Below are 13,868 nucleotides of genomic sequence, written 5' to 3'. Positions count from 1 at the left end.
GCCTAGACCTCCTGCCTGGCCTCTGAAAGAGAAAACCAGTGGACACCCCTGTGATCAAGCCGGCACCACTCACTGGTACGCCCACCCAGGGTCTCCTTCCAGGCCCTCAGCCCCACCTGGCAGCCCCCCACCCAGGTTCCCCAAGGGCCAGCTGCCAGCATACACACCCACCCACTGATTTTCTCACTCATTCATTCTGTATTCATCCGCCCTGTACTAGGTGTGTAGTAAGCAATCAGTAAAAAAATTTTCTGAATGAATACAATTTCTCTCTTCTTTCCACCTTTTCTCCCACCTCCCTCCTACTGTCTCAGTAGTACTCAGACCTCCAAGATATAAAAGCCCAGGGTGGTACTCCTACCAGTCCTAAAGCAGCACCTTCAGAACAGCATGTCACGGGCCCCAGGGGCCTTTGGGGGCTGAAGTAGATGCCTCCTCAGAGGATTTTTGTGCTTCTTTCCTTGGTAGGTGAGAAGTGAGAAAAAGTTCAGGGCTCAGTCTTGGTCACCCGGTAAATTTAGGCTCTTGACGGCTAGGCTGAGAAGGCCTCAGGTGATGGTGGGGGTCGGAGTGGGAAAGGTGGCAGGGAGGGTGCCCGGGGCGTCCGTTGGCCTCTGTTGTTTTTGGCTTCAGAGCTGAAGTTCGCACAGTTCTTTGGCGCTGACCCACTGGGTCTGACTACTTGCCACACCCAGCCCCTCCTCCTCACACCTCTAGGCTTTTGTAGACACTCTCGCTTCTAACTGGATCCCCTTTCCTCTCTCAAACTTCTCCAGCCTGTGGCTCCTATTCATCCTTCAAAACCCATTCAGTGTCTCCTCTGCCATGGGTTAGGACAGTGGACTCAGCATGGTATCAATATCAGCAGCAGCAGAATGTCTAGAGACATTCTGGGCATTTGGGCAGCTACAAAGCCCCACAAGAGTCTGACCTGCAGCCTGATAACCCTGGTTAAAGGCTCTGCTCTCTCTGCTTCTCTCGTGGTGCCCCTTCCTCTTCGTTCGGGGAATGTCTGTGTCCTGAGGGCTCCTTGAGACAACAGTCTGAAGAATATCCTGGTTAAGAGCCCAAGGCTTAAAAAAAAACTTTATTAAGATATAGTTCACATACCATGCAACCCACCCATTTAAAGTGTACAACAGCTTTTGGTATATTACAGTATTCATTTTTAAAATCGCAGTTAAAATATATGTGCGAGCATGCTCAGTCGCTTCGGTCATGCAGGACTCTTTGTGACCTATGGACCATAGCCTGCCAGGCTCCTCTGTCCATGGGATTCTCCAGGCAAGAATACTGGAGTGGGTTGCCATACCTTCCTCCAGGAGGTCTTCCCGACCCAGGAATCGAACCCATGTCTCTTGCGTCTCTTGCATTGCACTGCTGCTGCTGCTGCTGCTAAGTCGCTTCAGTCGTGTCCGACTCTGTGCGACCCCACAGACGGCAACACACCAGGCTCCCCCGTCCCTGGGATTCTCCAGGCGAGAACACTGGAGTGGGTTGCCATTTCCTTCTCCAATGCATGAAAGTGAAAAGTGAAAGTAAGTCATTTAGTTGTGTCTGACTCTTAGTGACCCTGTGGACTTCAGCCTACCAGGCTCCTCCATCCATGGGATTTTCTAGGCAAGAGTACTGGAGTGGGGTGCCATTGCTTTCTCCACTGCATTGCACTGGGGAAGCCCAAAATATATACAACATCAACTTTGCCATTTTAACCATTGTTCTGTGCACTATTCAGTGACATTAATTACATTTGCAATGTTGTGCCACTCTAAGAGCCCAAGGCTTTTGGTTTCTGATAGACCTGAATTCTGTCCCAGTTCTTCCACTCCGTGGCTGTGTAACCTCCACTCCGAGGCCCTACTTACTCACCTGGAAATTGAGCATTCTAGGAACCAACTTGCATAGTCACTGTGAGCATTAAATGAGGCAAGGATGGTAAAAATGCCTTACCGACTGTGGAAACTGTATCTATCCCTGTGTGGACCCCTGCTGCGTGGCACCTTCACTCATGTGCTGTGTGGACTCAGGCAAGTCCCTGGCCCTCTCTGGCCTCAGCTCCTGACTTTAACAAGGCAGTGTTTGGATTAGGCAAGCCCAGGGGCCTAGGAGCTCTTCTCCTTCAGAAGTGGTTCCATCATCATGGTGGTAGTCTCAGGGCTCACGCCCCACATCCTCTGGGAACTCCCCCCACTTCCCAGTGGCTCTGGCAGCCATACTAGCCCATGTGACGTGGCCACAGATGATTGGACCTGGAAGACATGTGACCGGCATGCTACTGTGGTGGCCCCTGGTGTTGGAGCTAGGAGGTGAGTGTATAAGGTGCCCAGGGTGGCAGTCAGGGGAGGCCCAGTTGGAACAGGTGGCAGGGCCATATCCTGACCTGCCAGGCCGAGGAGCTGGGATTTATCTTGTGAGGAGTGGAAACCCATTATAATCCGGGTGCCAACACCAGGCCGAGCCCTGTCATGCTGGGCTGGGCAGGGGGGCTTGGGAGAGGGAGAGGGAGTAGAACAGGGTCCCCAGGCTGTGTGGTTTTGCACCAGTCTGGGCCCCTGTAGAGCTTCAGTCTCCCCTTCTAGCAGGGATTGCACTCGGGGATGCCCTGATGTGGGGTGTGGTAGCAAGGCTGGAGCAGGGAGGACACGAGGAGGGCCAGACGAGAAACTCTTCCTCATTGGAGCATCATGTCCATTCGTGCAAAGTGGCTTCCCAGGAACCAGAGGCATGTGACTCCAGGTATGGGATGGAGTCCCTTGGGACAGGACAGGAGGCTTAGGTCTCCAGGGGCAGATTTGGGGGCTGTGGCCTCTCCAGCCTAAGGCCTCATGCCAGGTCTGACAGGAGCTTCTCTTTCTGTCTTTAGAGCTGCAGAAAACACCTCATACTAAGAGCCGGCCGCCCGGGCTTCCTGTGCTGTCCAACTTGATGGCCAGGACCCCATGCGGCTCCAGAAGACAGCGCTGTGCTGGTTCTGCGCTGGGTGAGCCCTGTAGGGTCAGGACTGGCCCATCCATTCAGAGAGTTAGGCATGGGACCCACCCAGTAAACCATGTGGACCAGAGCACAGAGCAATAGAGTGGTTGGGGAACAGACTCTGCTCCCAGCACCAGCACTTGCTAGCTGTGACTCCAGGCAGTGACTTAGCTGCTTTGGGTTTCTGTTTCCACATCTGTAAACTGGGAATAAAGCCCCTGTACCTTGCAGAGCTGTTGAGAGGCTTAAGTGAGCTGATGTGCGTATTGTGTTGAGCAGTGGGCCTGGCATGGTTTGTACTCTCAAATGGCAACCACCACTCCAGAACCCAGACCGGGGCTCTGGAATCTGGCATGTGGGGAAGATGGGCGGCTGGAAAGGTGGGGGCTCCCCAGAAGTGATGGGAGAAAACACCCCATTCAGGTTGAGGGATCTCTTGCCCCCTGGCCTGCCTGAGCTTCCCTACCATACCCTACTCCTAGGTGGAGAGGGATGTCTGGCCCTGCCCACAGCAACCACAAGGCAGGCACCTCGGGGCAGGGCGATGGTGACCTCAGGGCCCAGGAGTGGATTCCAGCTTCATCACCTGCCCACTGTGGGATCCTGGATCTCAGTGATGGAACCTCAGTTTCCCCACTGGTCAAATAGGATTAATGCCTTCTGCCTAACTCAGAAGGGAATAAAATCAGGTGAGGTGATGGGGGGTGAAAGGCTATGCACAGGGATTTCAGTCTGGGAGTTAGAAGACACCTCAGGGAAGGCTCAGACACTACCTCCGTGTGGACGAGGACACTGAACTATAGAGGGGACACTGATATGCTACTGCCACAAAGTGATGGGATGCGGCCAGACTCTGAGCTCAGCCGCCTGCAAGGCTTCCCCCACCTCACAGCTTCCTGGAGGCAAGCACGAGTGTGGCCACCGCCTCATCTGATGCCTCACTTTTCAGCCGGGTCTTCTGGAAACTGCTGGACAGTGCCCTGTAGAGCAGCAGCAGAACTCAGGGTCAGCCCTGCCAGACCGCCCCTCTCTTGGCCAAGTCACACAGCTCTGCCACTGGGCCACCCATGCCTGAGTCAGCTGGGGGCTCCAGAACCAACCCAGGGCCAGTCATAGCCCCGTTTCCTCAGGCTGAGTCTTCAACCAGCCAGTGAAGCCTCATCTCTCTTGTTGCCCAGGGGACAACCAGGCGGTGTTTTGAAAGAGCAAGAGATAGTGATGGATTCTAGTAGGCTTCTGCCTTCTCAGCTCCTGAATTTTTTCCAAGGCCCTTTTGCTCTCCTCTGGCCCTAGAGCCCCAGTAAGACACTATGGGGCCTTTACAAAAGTCAGAAAGAAGGTACCTCTTTGAGCAGATGCAGCCCCATGCCAGGATTTCCCTACACTCTCACCCCCTCGGTTGGCTGTCCTTGTGCAGTGAACACCCTGAACAACTGGCCCTGCCCAGTCCCTCTGCTCTCCACTCCTATCTGGGTCCCACTGTATCCTTGCAGCTCCCCCAGGGTGCCTGGCAGGGGCACACTCTCTCCAGTCTCCTTTTCTTCTTTCCCCGGACCAACCAGACACCCTTCCTGTGTCAGGATGATTCATGAAACCAAGGCAGTAGAAAGGACCATGCCCAAGTTTATGAATCGTCTAGAATTCTCCACCTTAATCTTGGCTTATGGATTCAGACTCCAGCTCTGAATAAGCACCTCTCCGCCTACTAATGGGACTCAGCCCTCACTTCCAATGGCCTCTTCTTTGAAGGATTCTATATTCTCCATGGAGATAGCATGGGCTGTCCATATCAGCTGCCCTGCAGATCTGATCTTATAACTCCCCACTGGGAATCCTATCTCAGCTTTCCAACACCCACAGAACAAAGCTGGTACTCCTTCACCCAGGCCTGTCTTTGGCTCTAGCTTCACTATGAAGCCCTCGTCTCCTCACTTCTGGGCTCCCGGCAGACAGAATCCTTTAATTCCCAGAGGCACCCGGTGGCTTCAAGCCTTCAGGGTCCTTGCCTCCCAGCGTTACTGCGCTCTGGAAACAAGTGAGAAGCTTGTCCCGCGGCACAGATCCCAGCAGTTTACCTGGAATGTTCACAACCATTAACTTGTTTGAACCTCATCACAGCCCTGTTGAAGGGGAAAGGCAAGGTTTTTGAATCTCTGGCATCCAGTGTCACAGTCACTTTTAGATGCTGGATGAGGGAAGGATGAATACAATGGGCAGATGAATGAATGGCTGAATTTGGTGGGCAGGGGCTGGATCTGGATACAGGGTAGGAAGAATTCAAAATGTGGTAGAATTGCTGCAGGCCAGGGGACCTCCTGGAGGGAGTTCTGGTTTATTTAGCTGGGTGGACCGGGGGTGGGGAGGGAGGCAGCTGGTGAACTCTGGGACTGGGGGGCGGTGGAGAAAGGACCTCCATGAGGGAGCGGGGCATGATAGGAGGCAGGCAGCTTCAGAGGCCCCCTACTTTCTAGCCAGCTATGCCCAGGGATGGTGAACTCAGTGGTTCTCCAAGCCACCCCAATCAAATACTAGAGGGGCCTTTCTCTGCACCACTTCTAGGGGCCCTTTCCCAGGAATGCTTGGACTGCAGGTGGGGTAACACAGTGTCAGGGGAGCCTCCAACAACAGGCAGCCTGCCCTAAAGGTTAGGGCCTGGAATCCTCCATCACAGGGGCCTGGGACTTAGATTTCTCAGTCTTCCCAAAGTGGGGATGAGTCAGGGCCTTGGGGGACAAGGAAGGATAGTCTGAAAATGGTTCAGAAAGAATCTTCGGTCCTAGGGAGACACAGTTGGTGATGGACAGGGAGGCCTGGCGTGCTGCAATTCATGGGTCGCAAAGAGTTGGACACGACTGAGCGACTGAACTGACTGATCTGAACTGAGGGAGACAGAGAGCAGAGGGGTGTGGTGCGGTTAAGAGAAGGCAGGTGGGGAGGTGGAGAGAGGGGTGAGGGTGGCAGGAGGGGTTTCTAACCACAGCTCTGCCCCTGCCCCACCACATGCTCCATCCCAGGGTGGCTGTGAACCAGTGCATCTCTGTATATCTGTGAGTGTCTGTCTGTGTGTCCATGAGTATCCATGTGTATTCATATGTGTCCGTGTATGTAATCAATGTATTTGCCCCTTATGATTGTATGAGGCTTAAACAACTTAACACGTTGTAAAAGGCTTGGTGCAGGGCCTGACACTTCGTAAGTTCTTTAGAAATACAAATCTAAGTTCTTTGTGATGAAGGGGAGAGTGTAATGGTTGAAAGCTGGACTTTGGAATCAGTCTGTCTGGGTCACTAAGTGTCAGCGCCACTGTGTCAACCCACTGCTGTGGGTTGCCTGCCTGGGTCTGTGTCCAGCTGTATTTGGCCCTCAGTGGCAGCATTTCCAGATTCTCTGCCCAGCTCTCTCCCCTTCTCCCATCAGCAGCAAGCCTTCGCCCCTCGAGGCACTCCACTCTCTTGCTGCACGAAGAAGGATCTCTAACTTCCTGCCCCCAGAACTCACCTGTGTGCTTCCCATTCCCTGCTCTGTCCTCCCTCTGGCCTGTCCCATGGAAGAGACTTCCTGTGTCCCATCCCTGGGCTCCCTGCCTGCTCTTCCCTCCAGCAGGCCCTTTCTCCACCTAGCACCTCCCTGCTTTTCTTCACCCTCTTCCATCCCCATGGAAAACATTCATGTTGCTCTCTCCCATCCCTTCCGCTCAGCAGGCCCCCTGCCTCGCCTCCACCCTGAGCCTCAAGCCTAGCTCACCAGTGACCCCACCTCCCCACCCACCCACCTCCATCCCTGCGCAGCTCTGCAGACACCCCTTCCCCTGGCTCCTTCCCATCACCTGCGTCACTGGGGCTGCCTCTCCCGCCAGAGTTTCCAGCATTCCTCCCCACCTGCCGTCCCCCACCCCGTGCCCCCCACCCCCCGCCCCCGCTCCAACTGTGGCTGCGCTCACTCTGTCTGCTCCAGCCTTTCTGGGTCCAGCAGCCAAGTGCCGATCCACACCTGCCCCTGTGGCCAGGCCCCTCTCCTGGGCTCCATTCATCTGTAGCTGGTGGCCCCAGGCACAGCTGCTCTGGGGAGGGGACAGACCGACGCCCCCTCAGGTCTCCACAGGCCTTTATGGAGTGTTTGTCCTCCCTGTGCATCTTCGCCAGTGTCCCTCTTGCCCGTTCTGCATTCCTCCTGGGACGGGGGCTCCCTGTCTCATGATCCTCTCATGCCAAGAGGATCCCTCCCTCTACCCAGAAGAAGGTCATTCTCTAGAGCTGCCCCCAGTGCATCAGAGACGGGGAGGCAGAGCCACACCGGGATGGGATGGTTGGAAGTTCCATGTCACACCCTGCAAGCCAGGCACTCTTGGGCAAGCTCTTTCCACTCTCTGAACTCAGTCTTCTTACCTGTCAGTGGGGACACACCCCCTCCTCACTGCGCAGACGGTGTTTGGCCTGGGATCTGGAACAGAGCAGGCACCCAGTGACTGGATGGGTGGCAGGATTTCGAAACAGCTGAGCAGAAGACAGGGCCGTTAGCTGCCCCTTGCCATGTGTCTCCCAGGGCTGCAGCACTGACATCCAGGACCTAATTCAGGGCTAAGAAGGTTAGAGGCCACCTCACTGCACCATCTTGAGCCTTCTGTTCCTGCCTTGAAAGTTCTTTTCATGCCAAGGGCAGAAAGCGGGGGTACCAGATAAAATCAAGGAATATTTGATTATATATATCAGTTTGATTGACATCAATCACGTCCCTTCACTGGACAAGCTTGCCCTGTCATCTACTGCATAATCCGCACTTTGCTGGGCAGAGATCCATTGGACCTACTGTCCCTGAGGAGACCTTGTGAATCCGTGGGGAGAAGCACAGATAAACAGAACAATGACCCTCAAGGTGCTCACAACCAGGACAGAAGGAATTTTGGAGGTGTGGGATCCCAGCCTGGGAGGTTTCAGGGAAGCTAGTACAGATCCCAGGAAATAGGGAACTTATGAACCCAGGTCCAAAATATATGAGGCTTTCTGAACACCGAGAGAGGGGGAACAGGGTGTGTTTCCACTGATGGGGATCGGCAGGGTACGGGGAGGAAGTGTGGATGACACCACGAAACCCACCTGTCCTGCCAGAGTCACAGCTTATCACTCCTACCCAGCCAGCGGGGACGGGACTTGGGTTTAACAGAGTGAAACAAAGGAAAGAGCAGTTGCTGGGGCCCGGCCATCCCGTCATCTTGTCAGCGAATCCCTTATGGACCAGAGAGGGCCTCAGAGCTGGGTCATAGTTTCTCATATATAAGACTGGTTTCCTAAAATGGGGTGGGGAGTGGGCATCAGGGAGCAGGACAGTGAGCTCAGGCCAGGCTTAGCCCCGACGCTGCAGTGTACCATCTTTGTGACCCTAGGGAAGTTACTGTCTGTGGATAACTACTTTTTCATCTGTAAAATGGAAGCATTCATGTTCACCTCCAGGGCTCTGCTAAGGATGAATAGAGATCATGCTTAGGGACACTTCAGTTCAGTCCAGTTCAGTCACTCAGTTGTGTCCCACTCTTTGTGACCCCATGGACCGCAGCACTCCAGGCTTCCTGTCCACCACCAACTCCCAGAGCTTGCTCAGGCTCATGTCCATTGAGTCGGTGATGCCATCCAACCATCTCATCCTCTGTCGTCCCCTTCTCTTCCCGCCTTCAATCTTTCCCAGCATCAGGGTCTTTTCCAATGAGTCAGTTCTTCGCATAGGGACACTTGGCACAGGGCTAAGCACTGCCTGCAGATTCCGCAAGTGTTGCTTTTCTTTCTTTGTTCTGAGAGAGCTGGGCCCTGCCCAGGACGCACTACCTGGGGGGTGATGGCAGTCTGAGCAGCTGGGTGGGGAGGGCACTGATGTGTTTCAGCTCTGCCCCCGTCCTGGCCCCAGCCACGTACCCCCAGGACTAAGGCAAGCCTTTCCTGGAACAAGGTCACCTGCTTCCTCCTCCCCATTCCAACAGCTTTCCTTTCTGGAAGAAAGGATCCTTGGGGGGCGCAGGAGCAGTGGGTGGTGGGAAGGAAGCACAGTGGGGTGGAGTGGGTGGGAAAGGGTTCACACCAGCGTGTTTCACGGTGACTCTTTCTCTTTTCGGCCTCTCAGACCCTGTTCCTGACTGCAAGCTTGGGTACAGGAGGGGATACCCCAACCTAGTTGGGCCGCTAGGGTGTGGGCCAGGAAGGGACCCTAGACTTGGGAGGTCATGGCTCCAGCCTGCTCTTGGGGAGAACTTGGGCATGGCTTTCCTCCCTTCCATGCCTCAGCAACAGAGAGGATTTGGACAACCTGAGCCTGGAGATCCTTCTGGCCCTAACGTTCCAGAACCAGGGTGTTATGACAGAGAATCTGCATTCCAGGCTCTTCTCTGCTGCCTGCTTGGCCATGTGGCTTCAGGACACTCTCAGCCCTTATCTCCTTGGTTTCCTGGTCTGAATAGTGAGTGGGCTGACCTTAGTGATCTGAGGGCCTCACGGTCCTGTCTATTGTCTTGAGAGTCTCCTGAGGTGGGAATCTTAACCTCTTTCCCCGAGGGTGGCCATCCAAGAGGTGGGGGCAAGAGTGAGAGATGGGAAGTGGGGAGGGAAGGGTGGGCAGAGAGGGCTGGGCTCTGGGGCCTGGAGATGGGGTCCTGGATAAGAAGTCCCAGCCTGGGCCACTTCAGAAACAGTGACTCCCCCCAACCCCCAACCTGGGTAACCCTTCCTATGTAGCAGGCAGAGCTCCCTACACCGACGGTCACAGAATTCCTGTCAGCTGGCTGGCCAGGGCCCCAGTTTACAGACAGGGAGACCAAGTCCTCAAGGCAGGAAGGGATTTGCACAGTCACATGGCTGATCAGTAGCTAAGGCGGAATTTGGCAGTGGGGAGAGGGGAGGACTTATGGGAACTCCTTGGCTTCACACCCCTCGTCATTGGCCACAGCAGCCCATCTTCCACAGGATGGTCACTGAATCCCATCCCTCACAGTGCAGGAAGGGAAACTGAGGCCAAGAAGAGAAAAGGGCTGTGCACGCTCCATACTGACTTTAGTTGCAGTAGCTGCGACAGTTCACAAAGCCCGAACGTACCTGCTAGCAGCCTAGCTTGTTGTCTAAAAGCTCCAGTCAGAGTCCCTGGATTTGGGTAAAGCACATGTCCTGAGCCCCATGTGCTGACAGGGGCATGACAGGCATGGCAGTGTTCTCAGACTCCAAGGTCAGCCAAGAAGGAAGGCAGACCAGGGTTCAGGGAGGAACTAAGTGTTCAAAAGGGAACAGGTGCTTACCATGGCCCGCTGAGGGTTGAGTTCAATCGGGCAGCCAATCCAGCCCTACTTCCCCAGCCCAAGTAGCCCCCTCCTCTGCCCCTGCCCCAGATCTCTTCTTGCATGCATGATCCTGGAAGCAAGAGAACCCGGAGTGTCGGGGACTGTGTGTGTGTGGTGTGTGTGTGTGTGTGTGTTGGGGCGGGCTGGGAACATCTCCCCCTACCTGGGTCCCCCTTTCACAGGGTGCCGTGGGCCACAGCGGATTAATGGTGCAGAGGCCACTCATTTCCTCTGGAGACAGGACACGCGCCACACAGCCCCCCATTGTTGGCTGCCCTTATCTCGGGAAGTTCCGCTTCCCCCATCCGGAGGAGGCCATTGGGCCCCTCCGCCCACCCTCCCCATCTCACCTTTCTTTGCCTCTTGGAGACTGGAAAGCTTGGCAGGATTGGGATTATGCAGGTTTGATACGGATCTTCTCCCAGCAACTGCCCCCTCAGAAACCTAGACTTTCCCTGAGGGCCAGGGGTCTCCATGGAGGGCAGAGCATGGCAGGGCCAGAGTCTCAGCTGGGTTTCAGAAGGGGAGGGGGTTAAGGATGAGCTGAAAGAGGTGAGACTTACGGTAGGGAAGGTGGGAGGCACTGGAGGGAGGAAACCAGCCATACTCAGTTATCCCACTGGGATAGGGCAGGGCAGGTGCCATATTCCTCTGCTTCTAACCCTCCTTCAAGGATTGCACACAGCCTCTGCCCATGCCGGCACCTCTGGCTGGACACCTTCCTTGAGGTGCTGACACCCATCTGAAAGGCTGTAGCATGCAGATCACATAACTGCTCCAGGAAGCCTACTCTGACCCCAGCTATTTGGGGTCCTCCCTCCCAGGTTCTGTCTCAGCCCCTGTGCTTCACCCCACACCCCCATCAGAGCCCTGAGCACCTTGAGTGGGTGCAGGTCTATTCCTTAACTAGGAACATGTTCCTTAACTAGGAACAGCTGGACATGTTTTTTTTTCTTAATATATGTATTTTATTGAAGTATAGTTGACTTACAATGTTTCAGGTGCACAGCAAAAGAGATTATACATATATACCTGTGTTATTTTTGAAACTATTTTCCATTACAGGTTATTACAAGATACTGACTATAGCTCTCTGTGCTATACAGTAAACCTTTGTTGCTTGTTGCATATCTATTTTTTTATTAGAAATCTAGCATTCTATTTTTTTTTAAAAAGAAATCTAGCATTCTATTCACAAAGTCAAACAAGTGGTATCAAAATGTCATAAATTTTTTAGTTAGGCAAACATTCATAAGTTTTCTAAAAAATATATATTATACATATTATTTATATATATGTATACAAAAACTTCTACACTTGATAAAGGCTTGAGAAAGAAAATAAGAAAAATTTTAAAAAAAGAGATGGAGACATTGGGAAACATAAACTAAATGAAATGGGAGCACTGAAGATGAAATAGGAAAAGTGAAACAAACTAGATAAAAGTAAGAGATATAGTCCATAGACTGGACATGTTTTGATGGTGGGGCCCCCTTCCCCCACGTTGCCAGAACTTGAACCACCTCCACCCTCTCCAGCCTGGCAAGGAGTCGGATCCACCAAACCTTGCTCCAGCCCAGCCCCCTCCCAGCCAGGGCTCCAGCCCGCAGGCACTCCAGGGGCCCTCCCCACAGACCTGCCTCTCCCATCAGCTCACCCACCCTCTTACCGTCCTGCTTCCGTCAAGTATGTGTTTCCATCCGAGATGCCCTTTCGACATCTCCCCTGGCAAAGTCTCAGCCATTCATCGGGAACTGGCCAGGGGCCACTCCTCCTTGGAGTCCCTGTGAGCCCACCACTGATGTAAAGACTTCAACAAATGTCTCTCTCCCTTTTTGATCAGAGCAGCTCTATTCAACAAACAGTTTGATTAGAAGGGTACAATGGCTAAAAAGAAAAAAAAAGTTTAAAACAACTGAATGTGTCCATTCTAACCCTTAACAGATGAAAATACCATTCAGCTGGTATGTTATGAGAAGTCTAGAAAACAGATTTTAATTTTAACAGAGGCTTTCTATACCTTCACCCCAGGAAATGATTTAATGGAAGTAATTTAGGCAGTGTGAGAGTATTTGTGATAAACCAGTGATATCTGGGAACGAGAGTCTGCTCAGGACTCTACATCTCACCCTGAAGGCAGCTTTTAGAAAGCATTGGCTTCCCCAAAGCCCTCAGTTCACTCAAACTCCTGGCACTGGACACACAGAGGGATGGAAAGAAAGCTTAGGAGGAATCAGGGAGTCCTGCCACAGGCACCTCAGGACCTCTGAGACATCAGCATCTGAGAGCCCAGGAACCTCACTGAGCTCTTGGTCCTTGGAGTGAGGGGTGATCTGGTGGCCACAAGCAAGTTACTTCCCTCCCCTCCTCCCACTTCCCTCTTCCCCTCCCCTCCCCTGAAGTGGCCAGGACTAAATGCAGGTGAAGGAGAGCAGTAAGAAAGAGGAAGGAGGGGTAGGGGACTGTGGGATGGAGAAGTTAAGGAAGACTTCCTGCAGGAGGTGACACCAGAGAGGGAGTCCATAGGTATGACTGGAAAAGCAAGGAATGAACCAGAGTAACAGTATATGTGCCTCCTAGAGGGGAAGGCAAAGCAGTTTTTCAAAGGCTACGGTGTGGTGGAACTCTCAGACAGACCCAGATGTTAGTAATATCCCAGAGGAAGAGACTTTGTGCTCATCACTTTGAATCTTCAGTCCCTGATAATGGGTCTGGCATCATGAGTCAGTTGAATAAAAGAATAACCCCAATTCCAACAAAAATTAGGTAAGTACCCTTGGGCAAGTCACTCCATTTCCATGACCTCAGTTGCCTTATCTGTGAAATGAGGAGAACTGTAAAATACCCTTGACATGGCTGTTGAGACAATGCGGTGAGAAAATATCTATAAAACACTTTATATCATGTTTGGCACATGGTAAGGAGCTTATTTAACTTATATGCAGAGTACATCATGAGAAACGCTGGGCTGGAAGAAGCACAAGCTGGAATCAAGATTGCCGGGAGAAATATCAATAACCTCAGATATGCAGATGACACCACCATTATGGCAAAAAGAGGAACTAAAAAGTCTCTTGATTAAAGTGAAAGTGGAGAGTGAAAAAGTTGGTTTAAAGCTCAACATTCAGAAAACTAAGATCATGGCATCTGGTCCCAACACTTCATGGGATATGGAAACAGTGTCAGACTTTATTTTTTTGAGCTCCAAAATCACTGCAGATGGTGATTGCAGCCATGAAATTAAAAGATGCCTACTCCTTGGAAGGAAAATTATGACCAACCTAGATAGCATATTCAAAAGCAGAGACATTACTTTGCCAACAAAGGTCCATCTAGTCAAGGCTATGGTTTTTCCTGTGGTCATGTATGGATGTGAGAGTTGGACTGTGAAGAAAGCTGAGCGCTGAAGAATTGATGCTTTTGAACTGTGGTGTTGGAGAAGACTCTTGAGAGTCCCTTGGACTGCAAGGAGATCCAACCAGTCCATTCTGAAGGAGATCGGTCCTGGGTGTTCATCAAAAGGACTGATGCTGAAGCTGAAACTCCAATACTTTGGCCACCTCATGCAGAGTTGACTCATTGG

Source organism: Capricornis sumatraensis, chromosome 16 (assembly GCF_032405125.1).
Source record: "Capricornis sumatraensis isolate serow.1 chromosome 16, serow.2, whole genome shotgun sequence".
Lineage (NCBI taxonomy): Eukaryota > Metazoa > Chordata > Mammalia > Artiodactyla > Bovidae > Capricornis > Capricornis sumatraensis.
Note: the sequence above shows the minus strand (reverse complement) of the source record.